This window comes from Sciurus vulgaris, assembly GCF_902686455.1.
Source record: "Sciurus vulgaris genome assembly, chromosome: 2".
In the NCBI taxonomy this organism is placed as follows: Eukaryota; Metazoa; Chordata; class Mammalia; order Rodentia; family Sciuridae; genus Sciurus; species Sciurus vulgaris.
This window is the reverse complement of record NC_136462.1, coordinates 94325815-94348101: the sequence shown is the minus strand read 5'-3', so window position 1 is coordinate 94348101 and position 22287 is coordinate 94325815. Positions and strand designations below refer to the sequence as shown.

General features: G+C 40.8%; 1 protein-coding gene across 3 annotated transcripts in view; it reads right to left on the bottom strand.

The window, feature by feature from the left end:
• SQOR (sulfide quinone oxidoreductase) overlaps positions 1–18627 on the bottom strand; it is a 48365-nt gene extending 29738 nt beyond the window's left edge. The window contains exons 1-2 of one of the 3 annotated variants that reach the window (XM_079125204.1): positions 18087–18178; positions 11803–11879 (exon numbers count right to left, since the gene is read on the bottom strand). The gene's annotated coding sequence lies outside the window, so the exon portion shown is untranslated. Of the gene's footprint in view, positions 1–11802; positions 11880–18086; positions 18457–18567 lie in introns of those variants that run through there. The other 2 variants (XM_079125205.1, XM_079125203.1) reach the window with 2 other exon arrangements.
• Positions 18628–22287: the final 3660 nt, after the last annotated feature.

Here is a 22287-nt window from a genome sequence, read left to right as displayed (position 1 = left end):
TCACTAAGTCAAGAAGGCTTGTTCTTTCAGCCTATTCTTTCAGTGTAAACACAAAGTACTTGGTACCTATTTTATCAGCTTCATTAATATCAGCCATCAAGCAGAGGGCCCTAGTCTTTGCGGTCAGATTTCACTTTTTCACTATAAACAACCTCAAAATCACAAATGCTTTAGAAAAACACTTCAAGTTTCAAAACACCCCTAAATCTCAACTAACAACATAACATTATCTAAAAATCCAGATCAGAAAACCCAGGTTCCATAATCTAGTAAAATTTGTGGAGAAGACAAAGCATGATACAACATCAAAGACAAAGAATAATCCAGGGCAAAAATGCCTATAATCATATTTTAATATCCCATTTTGGAACAGTGGTATAATAAAAACAAATTTGGTAGTCATTCACCATTCATAATATGAAACTCCTAAAACCCTTGAAACTTTATGCTATTTAGGTGACTCACGGTAGGACCCCTAGATAACTTTAGGATGGGGATGGTGGTCAGAAAAATCAGACTTGTGGTTGTGATTAGAAGGTTGGAAGTTTGAGCCTGCCCTTGACCCTCAGCAGGAAGGGGCACTGCGGTCTCAGTTCTACTAAAACTCTTGAACAATGAATGAGATTCTGTGAGCTTCCAGGTTGGTGAACACACGAAGATACTAAGAGAGTGGGGTGCTCAGGGAGGGTAGAGAAGCTCTGTGCCCCTTGTATTCCTCCCATTTGGCCGTTCCTGAGTTGTACCCTTTATCATAAACCAGGAAACGTAAGTGTTTTCCTGTGTTCTGGGAGTTATTTAGCTAATTATCAACCTGAAGGGGATCATAGGAAACCCTGAATTTGTGTTGATCAGACCCAAGTGTGGTTGCCTGGGGCCTCATTTGTGGAAAGTGCCTGAAGCAGGGGGCAGTCTTGTGGGACTAAGTTTTGAACATATGGGATCTATACTAACTCCTGGAGTTAATGTCAAAATTGAATTGAACTGTTGGGCACCTAGTTGGTACTGGGGAAATGGTAGGTGTTAGGGAAACAAAACGGACATTTTCTGTTAGAAGTGTCAGAAAGCATCACTCAGGAACCAACAAGAATTTCTGACATTAACCTAAAGCAAGTCTACAGCAACAACCCAAAAAACAGACATTTATGGAAGTGACAGCCACACAATCTTAACCAAAAGAAAGAAGAAGGCCAAACCTGACCCTGAAATCAGCAGAGAAGAAATAGAAACCCTCTGTCAACAAAAACAAGGAAGAAGCATGAATCCAATATGACTTCTCACTCACCCCAGGAACCTATATTTTTGTTTAAGAAATAAGACCAGTCATGGTGGTGCATGCCTGCAGTCGCAACTACTCCCGAGGCTGAGGCAGGGGGATCACTTCAGCCCACTAGTTCAAACTAGCCTGGGTAAAAAAAATAAATCAATAAAAAGATTAAAAAATAAATATAAATAAATAAATAAGATAAAGAATAGAAAGTTCCAGTCACTTTATCCCTATATTTTTAAAATGTGAAACACACACTTTAAAACATTATTACATAAGCCAAATTTAACTCTCATTTAACAAGTGGTGCATGCAATATATTTTAAAATTAAGTAATGTAATGCTTTTAAGTTAGATAAAAATCTTTCAGATAATCCTAAATCATTTTAGTGCCTCCCTTAAAGAAGCAAAGTAAATGCTTTGCTATATCTACATCATAAGTGAAGGAAGACTCCTACTGACGGAAAGGTTAGGCAGCCGCCTGGGTCCTTCCCATTTATATCACTTATTGGCTGGCTCCAGGGTCTGGTCTGCACAGTCCACAGTAGGCCCTTCCTGAATAAACAATATGAACAGCCTGTGTCAAAAGCGCCCTAATCTTGTGTCATGTGATATGCCACTCACTGCGTTGTGAGCAGCCAGGACATCAGGCTGAATTCCAATAGAGCTGGCATCTAAGCAAGGGTTATTCAGAGCATCTTTCTTAATGAAAGATCCACCAATCAGAAATCTTGTAGCCAATTCTTTTGCTATTTTGTTTTTGATGAGAGTGTGTGGTCCATTATAGATCTGTTTTATCTCAAGCCTACTGTTTTATCTCAAATGTCTAGGCCCCACTCTGCTTTAGTTTCAGTAACCACAGGGCCAACTCTTTAGTTGTGTTGTGTTGTTTTGGTTTGGGTTGGGTGTTTGTTTGTTTGTTTGTTTTAGGGGGGAACAGGGTCTCACTGTGTTGCATGGGCTGGTCTCAAACTGATCACTCAAAGTGATCATCACTTGGGTGCCTGTAGTCTCCTGAGTAGCTGAAACTACAGGCATACACCACCGTATACCTGGTTCAAGGCCAACCTTTAACAGATCACTTTGTAGATCACTTCCAAAACCAAAGAGTAAAACAGATGACGAATAGCCTCCAGCTCTCGCCACTCACCCTGTCATCTTACCAGACCTGGGCACTGAGCTGCTAGTTGAGTTCCAATGGTCCTGATCCCTGTGGGCTCCAGTGTCTAGGCACAAGTGAGCTTTATCTTGCCCAGTTGCCCAGATGGAGAGACTCTGGAAAACTGCTCTTCCAGGACTAGTCCTTCACATATGGGCCTTCCAGCCCATTTAATTTAGTCAGTCCTAAGGCTGTCATTAGTCATATCTCTCAAAGTTTTTCCACAAAACAGGATTTGATAGGAAAAAGTGGGGCAAAACTCTCATAATAATAATAGTAGCTCACACTGATTATTAGGTGTATTTATACTACCTCAGAGACTCCTCACAACTCTATAAATGGTATCCCCATTGTATGGATGAAAAACTGAGACAGAGTAGGATGAGAGAACTTGCTTAAGGTCACCATTATGATATAAATATGTTCTCCATTATTCAAGTATTAGAAACTTAATCCCCAATGCAACAGTGTTGAAAGGTAAGATCTTTAAGAGGTGATTAGGTCATGAATGGATTCATGTCATTATCATGAAGTAGATTTGTTATTAAAGTGAATTTGACCTTATTTTACTCTTTCTTGCCATGTGATGCTTCCTACTATGATGTCATGCAGTAAGAAGATCCTCATCAGACATAGGACCCTACACCTTAATCTCTGTTCTCTATAAATTACCCAGTCTTAGGTATTCTGCTACAGCAGTACAATACAAACTAAGACAATTGCATCACTAATTGACAGAGTTTAATTCTAACTGACTCTTCAACAATTCAGAAAAATGCCCACTGGTAGAATTTCATTTTCATTCAAACTTAAAATAGCTTATTTGTACCCCAAGGAATGAGGTGAAAGGGGAATAAATGGTCTAAGATTTTAGCTTACTAAATAAATCAAAGAAAATTAAGTTTTTTAAGAGGATGATGTGAAATCAAAGAAAATTAAGTTTTTTAAGAGGATGATGTGAAATGCAATAATAGTATTGAGATATATATATATATATATAGATATAGATATATATATTTTTTTTTTTTTTTTTTTTTTTTTGGTACCAGGGATTGAACCCAGGGGCGCTCAACCACTGAGCCACATCCTCAGCCCTTTTCATATTTTATTTTGAGACAGAGTCTCACTGAGTTACTTAGGGCCTCACTGAATTGCTGAGGCTGGCTTTGAACTAGCCATCCTCCTTCCTCAGCCTCCTGAGCCACTGGGGTTACAGGCATGCACCACCATGCCCAGCTATTGATACAATTTTTAAGAGTACTTACCTTTTAGAAATAAATACTGAGATTCTTATGGCCAAAATAATTTGAAGTTTGCTCAAAAATATTACAGTATTTGGAAATTGGTAGAGGTGAAGATGAAACAAAATGGGTCATGAGTTAATAATAATTTGAAGCCAACTGGTGGAGATAAATGGGTGTTCCTTGTGGTAGTCAATTTTTGTATATATTTCAAAGTTTTCGCAAAAAACTAAAATGAATGATGAAAAAGCAAAAAACAAGAAACCTAATAACAGAGTGGACATTAGCTTTGCTTTTCAGTCACTGAAATGTTCTGGAAATACTTCAAGTGATTATAAGATAAGAGCAACACAAAGAATAGCAACCCAACTTAAAAATCACCTTTCCTATGTATATGCAGAGAGATTTAAATTGCACAGGGCCCACCCCTGACCAACACTGAAGTTCTTGATAAACACTTAGAAACTGAAGCTCAGAGCACAAGATGATCTTTGAAGACACATGATATCAGCAGCCAGAGCTCTGAAAGATGAGCTTTTTTCATACAAAGCATATTTTTCTGAATGCCCTTTGCAGCAGCAGTGTAGACATTAGCAGCAGCTAGCAAGCAATTCACAGTAGATATTATTCCCAATTTACACCTGGAAAAGTGAGGCTGAAGAAAACCAGTTATATCCTCCAGGCCACATAGTCAATGGAAATTAAAACCAAGATTCTATTGAAGAAAGTCAAAAGGAATGAGAGGAGGAACCAAAATAAACATTATCACCTTAACTAATATATGGAGGACACTTCGGGGAATTGGCTCACGTGATTATAGAGGCCAACAAGATTTACAATCAACAAGCCAGAGTCCAGGAAAGCCTGTGGTATAGTTCCAGTCCAAAGGCCAGCTCAGGGCAGGAGAAGTCAATGTTCCAACTGAGTCCCAAGGCAGGAGAGCAATGTTCTCGCTCAAGACACTCTGGCAGGAAGGATTCTCTCTCATTCATGGGAGGGTTAACCTTTTTCTTCTACTTTGTTCAATGGATTGGACAAGCCCCACTCACAATAGGAAGGACAATGTGCTTTATCCAGTCTATGAATTAAAATGTTCATGTCATCTAGAAACACCCTCATAGACTAACCCAGACACTGTTAAACCAAATGTCTGAGCACTCTATGGCCCACTTGAATTGACACATAATCACACCCCCTTATTTATAGAAGGGCAGATCTAAATCCAGAAAAATCTCAAGAAGGAAATTGTTACTGTCACTGGTTTATTATTACTTCAAGTGCCAAGAAAATGTCAAACATTATCCTACGAAGGCTATAGTTCCTTCACATGATTTCACCTCAATCTGATGCACTTGCAGATAGCTTGTGCAGAACTGCTCATGGCACTTGTCAAGGGCACTGCATTGAAACCAGGAAGACAGCTGGTGCGTGCTTTTCCTGGAGATATTTTGAGTTCTGGTATTAACAATCAGATGTATGGTTTATATTTTTCTGCATGTATGATGGTTTGATATTTTGGGACCTTGCTAATAATTCCAGAGAGAGCGTCCCTCCCAGACCTAGCTAACTCCTGGAGACAGTAAAGACTTGCCTGCAGCACACCTTTGATATGTAAACCAGTCAATCCAGAACCCATACTGGGATCTACCTCCTTTACCTGCCTCTTATACCGCAGAAGGCAATATTCCTCAACCCTAATCAACACAGGGCCAGACATCAAACAATTAGGGGGAGCCCCTGTACTTAAGAGTCTACTAATTATTCCAACCAGCCAATTCCAAATCTGGTCAGCCTTTTCCCCCTGCCTCACAAAAGCCATGACATAGGCTTTTGCCCACACTTCCCCTTCACTTTTCCTGCCTCCTGACCTATTCAGGTGCTTCCCCATATGGCCCTACATGGCATGTTGGGCCTTCTATTTGTTCTTTCATGACAGTCATCTCCTGATCTGTGGGCCTTGCCATACCCGATTAAAACAAATCCAGGGTGCATTTTAATACACCTACATTAAAATGCATGTGCCAACTGTTCAGTCAGATGGAAGATTTTACATGTTTAACAAATTTCTGCTCTGCTCCTTCTCTTTACATATCTGCTGAACTGTCAGGTGGCATTTAGAAAGCAATTTAATTGCATGCTACTGAAGAATGTTGTAATTCTGTGGGTGATTGGGCCAAGTTTTTGCAAATAAATAACATAGCTATACTTTGATTTTTTTTAATTCAGTAATCACTCTGGAAGAATGTGGCACCTGGCCTTCCTTGCCTTTGTCACACCCTAAGATCTGCCCTATGGAAACTTGAACTATCTTCCCCAACAGTGAAAATCTTCACATCTCTCTTATCCACTTAGCCTTGATAAAGAAGTGGCATCAGCAGAAGTGCTCAGAAGGGTGTTTAAGGAATGAGTTTTCTGCAAATATACGTATATGGGCAAATTGATCTTTTTTACACATACTAAACTTAAGCAATGGCTAAAATTTCAGAACTGAAAATCAGGAAACATAAACTATATTTTTACTTAAAGAATTTATTTCCTGAACTAAAGTGTACAAATTAAATAACATTTATCTATGCCAGTGTATAAGAGTATCTTTATGAAAGAATAAGCCAGGCTCAGTGGAATATGCTGTAATCTCAGGTACTCAAGAGGATCACAGGTTCAAGGCCAGGCTCAGCAACTTAGTGAGGCCCTAAACAACTTGGTGAGACCCTGTCTCAAAATACAAAATAAAAAAGGGATGTGGCTCAGTGGTTAAACACCCCTGGGTCTACACCCCAGTACAAAAAAAAAAGGAATATAATACATGAAATATGTATGGTCACAATTATATTTCCAAAGTATTCATTGAGCACCTACTAAGGACCTATGCCAATGGAGAGAAATTTCCTCACCCCAGTCCTGGTCTCACTCCCAATCTCTTAGCTTTAGGTTCTAAGGGAAGAGTAGTAGAGCTTGCCAACTGCTGATAACATAAGCCAAATGTCAAGGGAAAGGTTTTCTTTTTTTAATGTTAGAGGGTCTAATTTAAATTTTTGAGTGTTAAAAATAGGCCATAAAAATGCTAGAAGAAAATTTAAGTAGACATTTATGTCATCTCTGAGTAAGATAAAAATTTTCTTAGCATAACATTAAAGGTATAAATTAGAAAGGAAAAGATCAATGACTAGAATATTTAACATATTTTTAACTTTTTTGCTATTCTCCATTTCCCACTCATCCTACATCCAGCCCACATCCTCATAGACCAGGGAACATTGAGAAGTACAACTTTGAAAAGGTATAAATTGTTTGAACATACTGTAAAAATATGAATGTTAATGACTATGTTAGTGAAGATTGAGAAAGAGGTAGACAAAACAAAATTCACCTTGGAGAATACCTAAATCAACATGAACAGACTACTAGTAGAAATATGGATGGACATTACTTTTTGATGAAGGCTCAGAATAAAATAATAAAATGCTATTGGACACTGGAGTAAAGGGACCCTTGTTATAAGTGGCAGAAAGATTAACAGAATTGCAGTTCTGTAAAAAGTAGAATTTATAAAAGATGTCATTGAACATTTAGCTCAGGAGATTTATGATCTAAGTATTGAAGATGCAGCTTGATTTCTTCCTGCTGCTTTTAGAAAATGTGAGGAAAAAAAGAGATAAACTGAGGGAATATATGCTAAACAAAAATGAACAAGGACTACTCTGTTGCACACACATACTACATTTCATGAAAAAGGACTGGTGTCCCCGGGGCAGAGTTTAAAGCCACAGAGAATTAATCATTCCCAGGCCTTGAAACCTAATAGAACTTGTCCACCTAGATTTTGAAACTTCTTGGGACAGGTGACTTCTTTTTCCTCCCATTTTCTCCCCTTTTTAACCAGAACATCTATAACTTTTATCCTATACCTAACCTACCATTGTTCTCTGAAAGCAGATAACCTGTTTCCTCAGTTTCACAGGTCCACAGAGGGACAGGAATTATATCCCAGAAGAGACCATATCCAGAACCTCACCCATACATAGTTTAGATTACTTAGATGATGAAATTGAGACTTTTGAGCTAATGAGATTTAGATTATAATTTGAATGCTGTAATGAATTGAGTCTTTGGAACAACTTGGACTGGAGTGAATAAATTTTGCATGTGGAATGGATATGACTCTTTGGGAACCGTATATATACTATTATAGGTCAAATAATTATCCCCCCCAAATATATCCTAATCCCCAAAACCTGTAAACATGTTACTTCACATGGCAAAAGCAACTTTATAGATGTGGTTAAGGGCCTTAAGATGCAGAGAGTATCCTGAATTACCCAAGTGAGCCCAATCTCATCACCTAGATCCTTAAAAATGGAGAAGTTTTTCCAGCTGAAGGCAGAGGAAGATGTGACCATGGGATGACGGTCAGAAAGATGACTTTCTGGCTTTGAAGATGGAGGAAGAGGATAGTAAACCAAAGATGCAGGCAGCTTCTAGAAGATGGAAAGGCTTCTAGAAGCAATGAAACAGATTCTTTAGAACTTTAGAACTCTACAGAACTTCCAGAAGGTACATGGCTCTACCAGCACCTTGATTTTAGCCTAGTGAGACCTGTGCTGAACTTCTGATATAGTACTAAAAGATAATAATTTGTATTGTTGGAGCTGGGGCGTTCAGTGGTGGAGAGCTTGCTTAGCAGGCACAAGGCCCTGGGTTCAATTGCCAGCACCAAACACACACAGCAAAAAAGTTTTGTTGAGCCATAAGATTTGTGGTAATTTGTTACAACAGCAATAGGAAATATACATCATCTTAATTTTCACAATGATTTTATGAGTTAGGTACTGCTACTTCCATTAAAAGATATCAAGAATGAGGTTCAGAGAGTTAAATGGCACGCTAGCTAAATCTAAGAGCTGGAATATAAATCTATATTTATGGAAGCCAAGCCTAATACTCTTCACTAAAGATTATGTAGGTGTTGGAAAATAATAATCAATGTAATTGTAATAATATTTATTAAAGTAAGTTTTAATAAAGTTCATAAATTTTGGGCAACCATTCCTGAAGAGATGACCAAAAAGCTCTTGTTATACTCTTGGTAGACTACAGAGGTTTTCTGCCTATACCACCAACAGTCCAGACTACCCCAGGAGTGACAAAAAGGGCCCGATACCCACGAGTGTCCATGGTAATAGAAGAGACCAGAGTGTCTAGAACTAGAGTCTGAAACCATGATGATGTTTCCATCTCCGTGGGGAAGTAGACGCATCAAAATGTCAACAAATAACTTAGAGACCACAAGGAAGTCCCAAGAGGAACAAATAGCTAATAAGCCTGACAGCATCAATGTGAGCTGGGGGGAACTAGAAAAGCTGGAACCAGGCTGAGATTTGGGTCATAGTTAAAATGAGGAAATAGCAAAGGACATTTCTGGAGGGTATAACTGTAGAGGGAGGGGAACCAACATGTACTCCTTTCCACTAGGATGCAAGCTCTGGTGATGTGAGGGCCTGATGAGACACATTTGCTATTTTATTCCCTGTACCTAGCACAGCACCTGATACAATGAAGGAGCTCAGTCATTTTTGCCAAAAGGCAAAAATGAAATGATGGGTTAATTTATTCAATACTTTTATATATCAGCTGTCTACACACTGAATGAAGGTGGAACTTCATTCCAAAAAATACTAAGTGCAGAGGAAAACACCAAGCACTAGGACACATCCCCACTCAAGTTAGAGAAAATGTGCACACATCTAACTACCCAGTGCCAGAAGCAAAGTGCCATGTAATCAATATGAGCCAAATGCTCATGATGAGAAAAAGAGTAATCAATGAAAGCTTGACAAAGATGGTAAAATCTGAGCAGAAAGGAAAAGACTGGAAGCATTCAGTAAGTGGAAATGCTATGGGAGGGTACACCTAGAGAAGGGAATAGCATAACTAAAAGAATCAAGGAGAGAGTACCTGCCTTCCAGATCTCTCTCCACCCTCTTCTGTCTGCTCTCTGAGCACTGAAGGCAGATCTGAAAGGTATGCATTGACTGGTCTCCCTCATCTTCTGGCTTTCCGTTGGGTTCATCCAGTGGAAATCACCAGCAGAAGATTAGAGGATAGAAAAGGAGTGAGGTCAAGATACTTATTTCCTAGGCCTCTCCCTGCCAAGCTTCCCCCAAGCCTGGGCAATGAATATATTCTTCAGCTGAAGGCCTGGGCTCCAGTAGGGCGGACTTCTCCTCAGCTGCAGCTCTAACTTTTAGCTGCTCCCTCTACTTGTATCTTCAGGTCCCAAACCAATATAACTGCTTCTCCGCTCTTGGTGGTTTCCCTTGAGCCTGCTCGCACCTTCGTAAATAGTTATTTCATTAAATACCGAGTGTGCCAGCTGTTTCCCAGAGACCTTGACTGATACAGTGGGAAGGGCCAGAATGTGTTTGAGCAATGGCAGGCCAACCAGATTTGAGTGACACTGAGATGACTAGACAAGAGAGAAATATCTTAACCAGATTATAAAGGGATGTGCTAGGGAACTGAGACCTCACATGGAAAAGACAAAATTCTTAGAAGTGATAGAACAGAAGGCAGCTTAGAGAAGACAAATCTGATCTCAGAGCAAAATTATTTAGGAGGAGAAACAAAACCAGTTAACTAGTTCTGTAAATCAGTTAAGAGTCTATTGCAATGGTGAACATGAGTGATAAGTGTGTGCCAGCATTAGAAATGCAGGTGAAGGAGCAGACAAAAAAGACTTGGAAAATGATTGGTAAGAAGTGGGAAGGGCCTCTGGGAGATAAACAGGCAGCTGAAGAGAAGAGAATTATGTGAGCAGAGATAGGGGCATTAAGGCAAGGGCCTGCCTTAGGCCGTTTTACACCACTGACTTAAAGATTTAGGAAGCAGAATCCATTGGCATGGAAATTGCCTGTGAACGAGGAGGAGGAGGACATCCTAGGGCAGGTGCATACTGGGAAGAGGGAGAAGTAAGTTTGGATAGACACATGTTACTAGAAGGAAATGAGAGGGAGGGGGTATGACAAGTGGTGGAATAAGACAGACATCATTACCCTATGTACATGTATGGTTACACGAAAGGTATGAATTCACATCGTGTACAACCATAGAAATGAAATGATGTACCCCATTTGTGTACAATGAATCAAAATGCAGTCTGTAAAAAATAAAAAAATAAGTATATATTTTTTTTAAAGTTAGACTTGAGAGCTCACTACTACACAATCATATTCCCACATAGGGCTCACAGAGCAGCAACCTCCAGGCCAAACCTGCACACCAAGTTGTGTTTTGTTTGGCCCACAGTGTTTTCTTAAATCTTGAATTAGCTGCTAGGATTAAAAAATTGGGAGCTATTATCCCCAAATTTTCACATTTTTTGACCTCTTTGACAACAATAGTCCCACATTTGCACATGGAAACACTTGGCTGGAGCTAAGTAGTCACTAGCCATCTTTACCCTGCCCAAGGTTCCCGTTCACACCAGCCCCACACAACCTAAATGACTCATGGAAATTTCCTGCTTAGCCCTGGTGTGGATTTGAGCCTGTGGTACCTCTAATGGCAGTGAAAATTCTTGTAATTTCTTAATGAAATTAATTTAGAAAGATACCCTTGGAAAAATCAAGGAATGACTTGGAACGATTTGATTGAGTTCAGCATTTTGCATGTTTATCATATGCCGGGCATTATGCTAGGCACTGTAGAGTCAGTGGTAAGAAAAGTAGATCTTCCAGATGTAATGGTACATGCCTGTAATCCCAGCAACTCGGGAGGCTGAGGCAGGAGAATTACAAATTAAAGCCAGCCTCAGCAACTTAGCAATACCCTAAGCAACTTAGTGAGACCCTGTCTCAAAATTTTAAAAAATTTTAAAGGGCTGGATAGAGCTCAGTGGTTAAGTGCCCCAGGGTTCCATCCCTGACACCCAAAAATAAAGAAGAGTCTGTCTAAAAGAAACAATCTAAAAGAATATGAAGATCTGTTAAGTGGCTGTTTCAGAAATGCAGGCACCAGTGAAGACTGGGTCTAGGCAATGGGAACAGAAATGAAAATAAATATGAGACACATGTTGAAGAAAATTTGCAAGTTATTGGGAATAAAGAAGAAGGAAGAAAGCCCAGTGCGGTGACACACACCTGTAATCCCAGCTACTTGGGAGGCTGAGGAATGAGGATCTCAAGTTTGAGGCCAGACTGGGCAATTCAGCAAGATCCTGTCTCAAAAAAAAAGGGGGGGGGGCTGGAGATGTAGCTCAGAGGTAGAGCGTTTGCCCAGCATGCTTGAGGCCTCAGGTTCAAACTCCAGTACTGCAAAAAATAAAAAAGAAGAAAGAATGTGAACTATGACACTATACCTACCTGTTCAGGTGGATACAATGAGTATAGGAGGCAGTAATACTGGATTACTCAAAGTGCAGTAAAGGTCCAAAGTATGGTGAGAGAGAAGGAAAGGACCCACCCTGAAAATCTTGAAAGTATTATGCAAGTTGCATCCTTCCTCTTGGCTCACCTCCCCTTGAGCACCACAGTGCTGTTCTTGCCTGTGAGTTCAGGAACTGGATTACTATATTGTTAGCAAATAAAGAAAATGAAGCAATCTTCACTTAGTCCTTCAATGCCACTATGGAGCTCTTCCTCTAGAGCTGTTACCAATCCAAACATTTGTTTAAATATTAAGCTGTGAAGAGTGGTTGACCAGGACTAAATCACCTAGGAAAGAGAAACAATTGTACACAGCTCTCTGATGATTAAAGGCTTGGAGCTACATTGGGCTTCTTTAGTTTCCTAACTCTTTAGGGACAAACTAAGAATTTTCTTCAAAGAATTACTGATTAAGAATTACTAATGAGGACTTTGCAATGAAGCAGTGACTCCCTTTGCTGCTGAGAAATTTCCTGCCAGTTTCCTTAGACTATACTTATGCCATTTTATAATCAGATAAAGCATCATAATGGGAGGACTGACAATTTCACCCAACCAAGATACAATTGCTAAGCAGAAAACAAAAATTATATTTTCATAAGGAAAGCTCAAATTCAAGACTCCCAAAAAGGAAAAAATAAGTTAGTGAATTGGATTATTTTATTTGAAAGTTAAGGGTTTTGACGGAATTAAATAGAGAAAGAAAGCCTGTTTTCTGTTTGCTGTGGGAGCTTGACTTCTCATGTTCTAGTGTGTGAATAAGTACACCTTGGGTCCCTTTCAGCTCTGTCATGCACAGCTGGCTTCTAGGCAAGTGTATTTCCGGTTTCTTTGCAAGCTCTGTAAAAGCCTATGTGTGCCCATGTGCAGACTTGCCAGAGAGGCCTGTTGTGAAATTAATTTGCTCCCAGTCACACCGCAAGGATCAGCTTATGCCTTGGTTTTCTCAATCTGTTAAATGATCACAGTAAAATTATTCATCGGCCTGAGGAGCATTAGAATTCCCGCTCAGAGTCTCACACATAAGGACGCTTTGAAGGGTGGAGTCATTGTAAACAGGAACAGGACAAGTCCTCAAGCATATCATTCCCTTGAATGCAGTGTGTGAGGTCTTACCACAATGAGAAAAGACTCTTTAATTACAAATTATACATTTGTTGTTTGAACATAGTTGGAGAGACGCTAAGTTCAATCCTTTACTGGTTTGGACAGAGTGAGATGTACACAGGCAACAGGTGTGTCAGGTTCCCTAACAACTCACACCTTTCCTATGTCCAACTAGATGACACGGTTTTCTGTTTGTGGTGCAGCTTTGTCTGAGGGTGTGTCAGGAGTCAGGAGACCCAAGTTACACTCCGGGTAGTTCCGGGCAGGGCTCATCCTTCGCCATTCTGGGCCATGCTATCTTTATCAATGGGAGAAAGAATTGAGCTGGGTGACTTTGAAAGTTCCCTCCTCTAAAACTTGTGTGCCTCTCAAGGAGGAGAAAAGGGAAATGGAGGTTCATAGGCAGGTATTCAAATACTAGTAACAAATATATTTGTTCTAGTAACTCCTTATATTCATTAGAGCTGTGAATTTTTATGGCAAAGAATGTCAGGGGTTATGAAGCCTGCAACATAATCAGAATGGGAACCATACCTCCTAGTCTCTTTGCCCAAGTTCCACACCTGCCCCATGATCCACTATGATTCACTGGGAAGCTGCTATAGATAGGTATTTGATCCCAGGCATAATCAAAACAACAGGAAAAAATCATCTGTGGAAGCTTTGCTACATGACTGGCATTTTACTGCGCACTTAACATAATTTCTCACAACAACCTTTTTTTTTTTTTTGGTGGTGGTGGTACTAGGCATGAACCCAGGGGTACTCTATCACTAAGCTACATCCTTAGCCCTTTATATGTTTTTATTTTTTGAAATGGTCTCCCTAAATTGGCCAGGCTGGCCTTGAACTTACAATCCTCCTGCCTCAGCCTTCCAAGGTCCTGGGATTACAGGTGTGTGCCACCACACCCAGCTATTATCACCATTTTATAAGTGAGGAAAGGGAGGTTGTGAGATCATAAGCAATCACTTAACCACACTGAGTTCATTTCCTTGAGTATAAAATAAGTGGATGTGTCTACTTGATTTTAAAGGCCCTTCTTGCTCTGTGATTCAAAACAAGCTTAGATTTGATCACCTAGACCTTGAAAGTCCCATGATTATCATACAAAACAGATGGCCAGAAAATGAGATGGCCTCTTGTGCATCTGAAGCATCAGAAGGCACTCACAGAAGCACAAACAAGATCATAGTGCTTCCTTGGGGCACACTTGGAATCCAAACTCTACACATAGTGGTTATTAAGACACATTGTTTTCCTATGGAGACACCAGGAGCCACCTTGGAACAAAGAGTCAAGGAAACTAGAAAGTATCATAGAATGCAACCACCACAGGCCCCATGTTGGAGGCCTCCCTTCCAGAGGGCAGGGGTTGCTCCCAGGATGATGACACAGGTATTTCCTCTCCATTGATGTAGATAGAGCTGGGGCTGCTGGTTCCCATATAGACCAAATGAAAGCTCCCTGAGGGCTGAACTAGGCTTGGAAATTCATTATGAGTAGGAGGGAGTTTCCTTCTGGTAGTTAAGAATGGTCATTAACACCATCACCCCAGAACCCACCATGCATTTATAAAGCACCTATTATGTACAGAGCACAACAGCTAGCTTGAGTCATTCACTGAAGGTGCCAAGTTCTTTTCCTAACAGAATCATGAAGGTGAATAAGGCTTTAATGATACCAGACAGGATCTAAGGGACCATACAAAGTGTCTGTAGAGAGTAAAGTCATCCCTTTGTGTCCTGGGACTGGTTCCAGGAAACACCCACTGATAGAAAAATCAGTTAATGTTCAAGTCCTTTATATAAAATGGCATGGAATTTACATATAACCTACACACTACTTTCCATATATTCAATCATCTCTGGATTTACTTATAATAACTAATATAATATGTTTATGTAGATGGTTATTATCCTGTACTATTGAAGGAATAATGACAAGGGGAGAAGTCTGTATGTATTTATTACACACACAATTTTTTTTCTGAATATTTTCAACCTATGTTTGTTTGGTTGATGCATGGATGTGGAACCTGCAACTACAGAGAGTCAGTTGTACTAGACTCTTCTGAGTTAGTAGATAAGGCAGCCTAGAACAAGTGACAGAGGTGTCAGGGTCATAACTCAGAAGAGAGGGTGACCAGTGACTTGTATTCATTTGCTAGGAATCCATAACAAAATACCCCAGACTGGGTGGTTCAAACTCTCAGAGTTCTAGAGACCAAAAGTCCAAGATCAAGGTACCTACAGGACAAGTTTCTCCTGAGGCCCCTCTTCTTGACTTGCCACCTTCCTGTGTCCCCTTTATATTAGTACACACATGCTCCTGATGTCTCTTCTTCTTACATGAACACCATTCATATTGGATTAGGACCCCACCCTAATGACCTCATTTAGCCTACTTACCTCTCTATAGGCCCTAAACAAGGCCCTATCCAAATACAGTCACATTCTTAAATACTAGGGGTTAGGATTATCAACATATAAATTTGGAGGAGGGACACAATTCAGTACATAACATCACCATTTGCCCTTCACAAAGTTATAGGCATACCTAGCCCCAATGTGTTCTAAATTTCCTATTCTTCACAAAGTTTTCTCCCCACCTTCTACTCCAATTTAGTACTTTCACAGAGTAAATCACAGAGATGTGGCTGGGTCCACTTTTCTGTAGTTTTAATACCATCTATATTTATTGGGTTATATACACTTTAAAGGTTAGGAATTAAGAAGCAACTACTTGGGCCAGTTGTGGTATCACATACCTGTGATCCCACTGCCTGGGATAGCTGAGGCAGGAGGATCACATGTTGAAGCCCAGCCTCAGCAACTTAGCCAGACCCTGTCTCAAAATTAAAAGTACAAAAGTTTGGGGATGTAGCTCTGTGGTAGAGTGCCCCTGGGTTCAAATTCTAATACAACCACAACCAAAATTAAAAAAAAAAAAAAAAAGAACAACTAATTGGCTTTAGGCCTAGCCTAGACAGCTTTTAGCAAGGTACCCAACCTGTTCCTATTTACCAACTCTCCAGAATCAGAGAGGAATTTTGTGGTGGGTATTGAGTAGAGAAAGGTGAAAAAGAACAGAGGAAAGAAAAATTAATTAGGTCCAGAAACATCTCTTCATGGGTCTGTTTCCATTTCTTGTAAGACATTTCCTGTATTACAACACATCAGATTAACAAGCCTAGATGCAATCAAGATGGAGAAGAAACTTCTGCAAAAGAATCCTGGTTTCAATCAACACTCAATTTCATTTTCTCTGGCAGAACACCAGCCACACAGATCCACACAAAGACCCATGGGCTCTGGTTGACATTTCAAGCACTCCAGTTCCAGGTGTGTTTATGTAAATATTTATTCAACAAATTAAAGAAGCAGAATCTTGCAGTTTAAACAGGGTCAATTCCCCAACCACCAGCTGTCTCCTTGATGAATTTTCTTTTTAGCTGTAGTCACAAGCAACACATTTAATAAATATTTATTGAGTATCTTCCAAGTACCAGGTTTGGAGATACAATGGTGATGGTCAAAGTTGGGAAGGAGACAGATTCTAAAAACTAGACTTAGTTCACACCTCTGTGACAGGTAGTGCTCAGTGTTATAATTTCTTTTGTACAGTGAAGGAGCTAAGGCTCAAAGAAGTTCAAAACTAAGATCAAGATGCTGGTTAATGGAGGTGTCAAGGCCAGAAGCCAAGTTACCTAACTTTTGGGGTAATGCCCTTTCTACTACCAGGGGATCTCAACCTGGGACCTATTAACTGAATAGAAAAAAAAAAAAAAAATACGCCTGCATTTTCACTAATACCTAATTGAAATTTAACATTTTTTCAATTATGTATGCAAGGCAAGCCACAGCAGTAATAGCAGTATCTATAACTTTGTCACCAACAGAAATTTGATATTTTCTTTTATTACAGATGTTGCCTGTATTCTGGAATATTGTTCACATTCTTTACAAACTATTAGACCCAAAACTTACCTTATTATTTAATAATGCATTAATTTTAAAGCATATATTTTATCATAAATTCTTTTAATAGTTTGACAAGGGTATTGCAACTGGTTTCTTTTATAATACTCTGCCTTTATTTTATATCTTTAAAAGTATTGTTCTGAGAAAAGATCCTTATTCTTCCCAGAACTATCCAAGGACTAGTGACACAAAATGGATCAGAACCCAGCATTATAGAAATTGGCATATCCAGAGGCTTTCTGCTCATTGTGTCTTTAAGAAAGAAGGTTAGAATTTTGCTAATTAAAAGAAAATGAAGAGGAAAAGAAGGAGCCCCAATTCTACCAGAAGACCCTTTGCCCCCTTTCCATCAATTTCCTGTTCAGCTCGTGACCTAAATTCCCTCCTCTGCCGGTCGCAGGCAGCCGCCCCTTGAGCGCCCTCTGTCCCGCTGGCAGTGTCAGAAATGCGTCAGACCTGCGGGCATCGATGGATCCGTGACCATCCGAGGCTGAGCACCAACTCCCGACCCGGGATGGTGCTGAGTCAACAAGTGGAAGGCACCAGAAATTCCCACGCACCAAGAACACCTCGGAGATACCTCGGAGTGTGGGGGTGCGGGTTCAGCTAAGAGCTACACCTCGGTTTTAAACTACCCCTCGCAGGTCAGCCTCTCCCGCGACCCGGAGATTCCGACACTGTAGGAAAGAAACCAGAGTCCCAGGAGCTAAGTTCCAGACAAACGCAGCGAGTGTCGGGGGATGGGGAGGGGAAGAGAAGCCGTTCGGAGTGCGGGGCACCGGCTTTGCGAACTCCCAGCTGATGGGGCAAAGTAAGGCCAACACCAGCTCCAGGAGTGACTTCTGTCCCCTCCCGCACCCCTCCCCTGGCCGAGGGCGGGAGATCCAAAGGCCACCGGATGCCTCTTACCCAAGGGTGAGCGAAGCCTCGAAGCCTGGGGCCACAGCGTTGGCGCAGCAAAAACTGCCGCTCCCTGCTGGGGCTGAGCTGGGGCTGAGCTGGGGCCCCGCCCGGCCGCCCGGGGGCGGGGAGAGAGAGCCTCCCCCCAGGAAAAGAAAGGTCTCTCCCAGACCACGCCTGGAGCCGCAGCCGGGTCACCGCGACTGGGGCAGACCAAACTGGGCTTTGAGCAAGAACCGAGGACAGAGCCACCAGGGGATCTAGTCCACCCGGGCGCTGCCCGCTGGGCGGCCCCAAGGGCAGACTCGCCCCTGTCCCCCAGAGTGCCCAGGAGTGCAGTCCCATCTGCGTTTGGCAGCGGAGAATACCAAGGCCACCTGACCCTCCTGGGTGCCAACCCAGTTGTGACTGGCAAAGGCGGAGGCGGGGCACTGTGGATAGAGGCCTTGGCAGTTTGCGTGGGATCATTCGGTGTGCGCTGATTTCTCACCTGGTTCTCACCACAACCCAGAGAGACAGCTTTTCCAGCTCAGCGACTTTTGGTCTGAGGGTGCAGGCCGGGGTCAGCTGGCTTCCAGCCACTGGCCACTGCATCCTGTTCCGTTCCATTTTCTTGACTAGACATTTTCATTTTGCTTTGTTCTATTTTGTTGTTGTTTCGGTTTTGTGATTTGTTGTTGTTTCATGTGGTTTGAACCCACGAGCGATCTACCACTGAGCTACATCCCCAACACTTTTTATTTTTTTGCCAAAGCTCCTCTCCAACTTGGAATCCTCCTGCCTCGACCTCTGGAGTCGCTGGGATTGCAGGTGTACACCACCACGCTGGCTCGCCTGGACATTTTCAATGAGCTATTCTTTCTAGGTGAAAGCAAAGTGTAGATGAGTGGTTCTCCACTATATCATATCCAATGAACACTTTTTATGATAGTTTCCCAAAAGTCTTACTGCAATTTTAAATTTTAATAACTTCAGAAATGCCAAATGCTAAACTCTTTTATTAAATCTCTTGAAATTTTACTTACGTTTCTTGTACACTTATTTAGTTTTATGAATTTTAATAATTTTTAAACATTTTATTTCAATCAACAATTTTCTATCTTCAGTCAGAAGGACCGATTGCATCCATGGTAAAATCACCATGACCACCACAGCTACAAATGTAGACTGTAGACTCTTACTAGCAACACAAGTCCACCTGCAGAAAGCATCACTTGGGTGACATGACTTTATGCAATGCTGAGCCACTCTGGTAAAGGAGCTCTGGAGTTTTCTAGGAAATCCATTCCTGGAAATTTCAATATATTAAAACCACACACAAATACTTAGTGTTTGTACTTACTTGAACTAAAACTGAATTTATTTTTACAAACAAAAGCATTTTTTGCATACTTGAATGTTGGGGCAAGGGATGGGGCACCAAAAATTGTGCAGGACTTAGAACAGTTCATTTTTGTATGGCATTGTCTACATAGCACAAACAGTTGATCTCCTTGCTTCCCACCCTCTAAATGTCAATAAATTGTGTCCCAATTTGTTGCCAAATGAAAATGCCCCTTCTTACATTTCTAAAATGCTTTATCCTACCTCCCAGCTCCACCATCCTCCCCATCTGAGTTACAAAGTTCTGGGTGGAATCAGCAGGATGCAGGTAGAAAGGAATCACAGGAAATGTATGCTTGCTGGGTAATTTCAGATCTGACTGTGGAATCAAATGCAGAGTTAAGAATGTGTCCAGAGCAGATCCCACTACATAGGGGTTTCACATTTATTCATTCTATCATCTTACCCAAGGCACCTCCTTCTTCTACAAAAGACAATACTTCAAAAGAGAACAGAGGCTGTAACTTGCTCATTAGACAGTGAGGAAGAAAATTGAGAATGTACTCACCAGGTAGTTATTCTTTCATTTGATGGATACTCTCTGAGTCCTTTCTTGCTCTGGATCAAGCAAGCCCTGTGCCTGCTATCTGGACATACCCTTGAAAAAGTAAGACTTGATTCCTATCCACGTGAAGTTTGCAGAGTAGTGAAAGTGCCCTTAGGGAGGTGAGAAACTAATAGAAGCACCATTAAAGGGTAGGAAGTGGACATGACAGGAGGGGGAGCACTAAGAGGAACACATTCTTTTTTTTTTTATTATTATTTGTTCTTTTTAGATATATATGATAGTAGAGTATACTTTGGCATATTATACATACATGGAGTATAAATTCTTCTCATTAGAATCCCATTCTCGTTGTACATAATGTGATGTTACACTGGTCATGTATTCATACATAAGGATAGGAAAGTTATATCCAATTTATTCTACTGTCTTTCCTACTTCCATTCCCCCACTCCTCCCCTTCATTTTCCTTTGTCTAATCCAATGGACTTCTATTCTCCCCCTCCCCACCCTCCCTTGCTGTGGGTTAGCATCCACATATCAGAGAGACCATTGAGCCTTTGGGTTTTGGGGGCCAGCTTATTTCATTTAGCATGATATTCTCCAGTTCTATCCATTTATGGCAAATGCCATAATTTTATTCATCTTTATGACTGAGTAATATTCCATTGTGTATGTGTACCACATTTTCTTTATCCATTCATCTGTTGAAGTGCACCTAGGTTGGTTCCATAGCTTAGCTGTTGTAAATTGAGCTGCTATAAACATTGACGTAGCTATGTCACTATAGTACACTGATTTTAAGTCCTTTGGGTATAAAACAAGGGTAGGATAACTGGGTCAAATGGTGGTTCCATTCCAAGTTTTCTACAGAATCTCCATACCACTTTCCACAGTGGTTACACCAATTTGTAGTCCCACGAGCAATGTATGATTGTACCTTTTTCCTCACGTCCTTACCAATATTTATTGTTACTTATATTTTTCATAATTGCCATTCTGACTGCAGTGAGATGGAATCTCATAATTTTAATTTGCATTTCTCTAATTGCTAGTGATGTTGAACCTTTACATATATTTTTTGACCATTCATATTTCTTCTTCTGTGAAGTGCCTGTTTTGTTCCTTTGCCCATTTATCAATTGAGTGATTTTTTTTTTATGTTAAGTTTTTTGAGTTCTTTGTATATCCTAGAGATCAATGCTCTATCTGAGTTACAGGAGGTAAAAATTTTCTCCCATTCTGTAGGCTCTCTGTTCACATTCTTGATTGTTTCCTTTGCTGTGAAGAAGCTTTTTAGTTTGATACCATTCCATTTATTGATTCTTGATTTTTACTTCTTGAACTTTAGTAGTCTTATTGAGGAAGTCAGTTCCTAAACTGACATGATGGGGAATTGAGCTTACTTTTCTTCTAGTAGGTGTAGGATCTCTGGTCTAATGCCTAGGTCCTTTATCCATTTTGAGTTGAGTTTTGTGCAGGGCGAGAGATAGAAGTTCTATTTTATTCTACTACATGTGGATTTACAGTTTTTCCAGCAAGAGGAACACATTCTAATTGAAGAACATACAGGAGAAGGAAAAGCAAACCAACAGGGCTCTGGGAAGACATTCAGGTTCAGGGTAGAAAAGGCTGGCAACAGGAACAGGCAGGAATAAAAAATGGAACCAAGAAAGGAAGCCTCAGTATCACAAGAAAGGGGAGTCATGCAAGAAAGAGCAAGGCAGAGAGGCTGATCCTACAAAGAGGCTGATTCTACCAGCATGTAGCTTTAAATAGTACCTGTCTGCTGCACATTCAGCAAGCCTCACTCTTATCCCTTCCCTGCAGCAAATGCTTCCTTGGATGAGTGAGTAGCTAAATAAGCGGCTTTACCCTGACCCCAGCAAACCCTCCCTATCTGGGACAGAAACCCAGCCAAGGCAACACAGTGTCATAGTTTGAATTTTTTTTTTTTTTTTTTTGTACCAGGGATTAAACCTAAGGGGCCTTAACCACTAAGCCACATCTCCAGTCCTTTTTATGTTTTATTTTGAGACAGGGTCCCACTAAGTTACTTAAGGCCTTGCTAAGTTGCTGAGGCTAGCCTCAAATTTGCAATCCTCCTGCCTCAGCCTCTGGAGTCACTGGGATTACTGGCATACGCCACCATGCCTAGCTCTGTAGTTTGGATCTTAAATGTCCCCCAAAGGTCCACTTGCTAAAGGCTTGATCAACAGTCTGTGGCACCATTAGGAGGTAGGGCCTAGGGGAAAGAAGTTAGGTCATTGGAGCTGTGTACTTGAAAGGGATACGAAACCCCCAGCCCCTTCCTCCCACCCC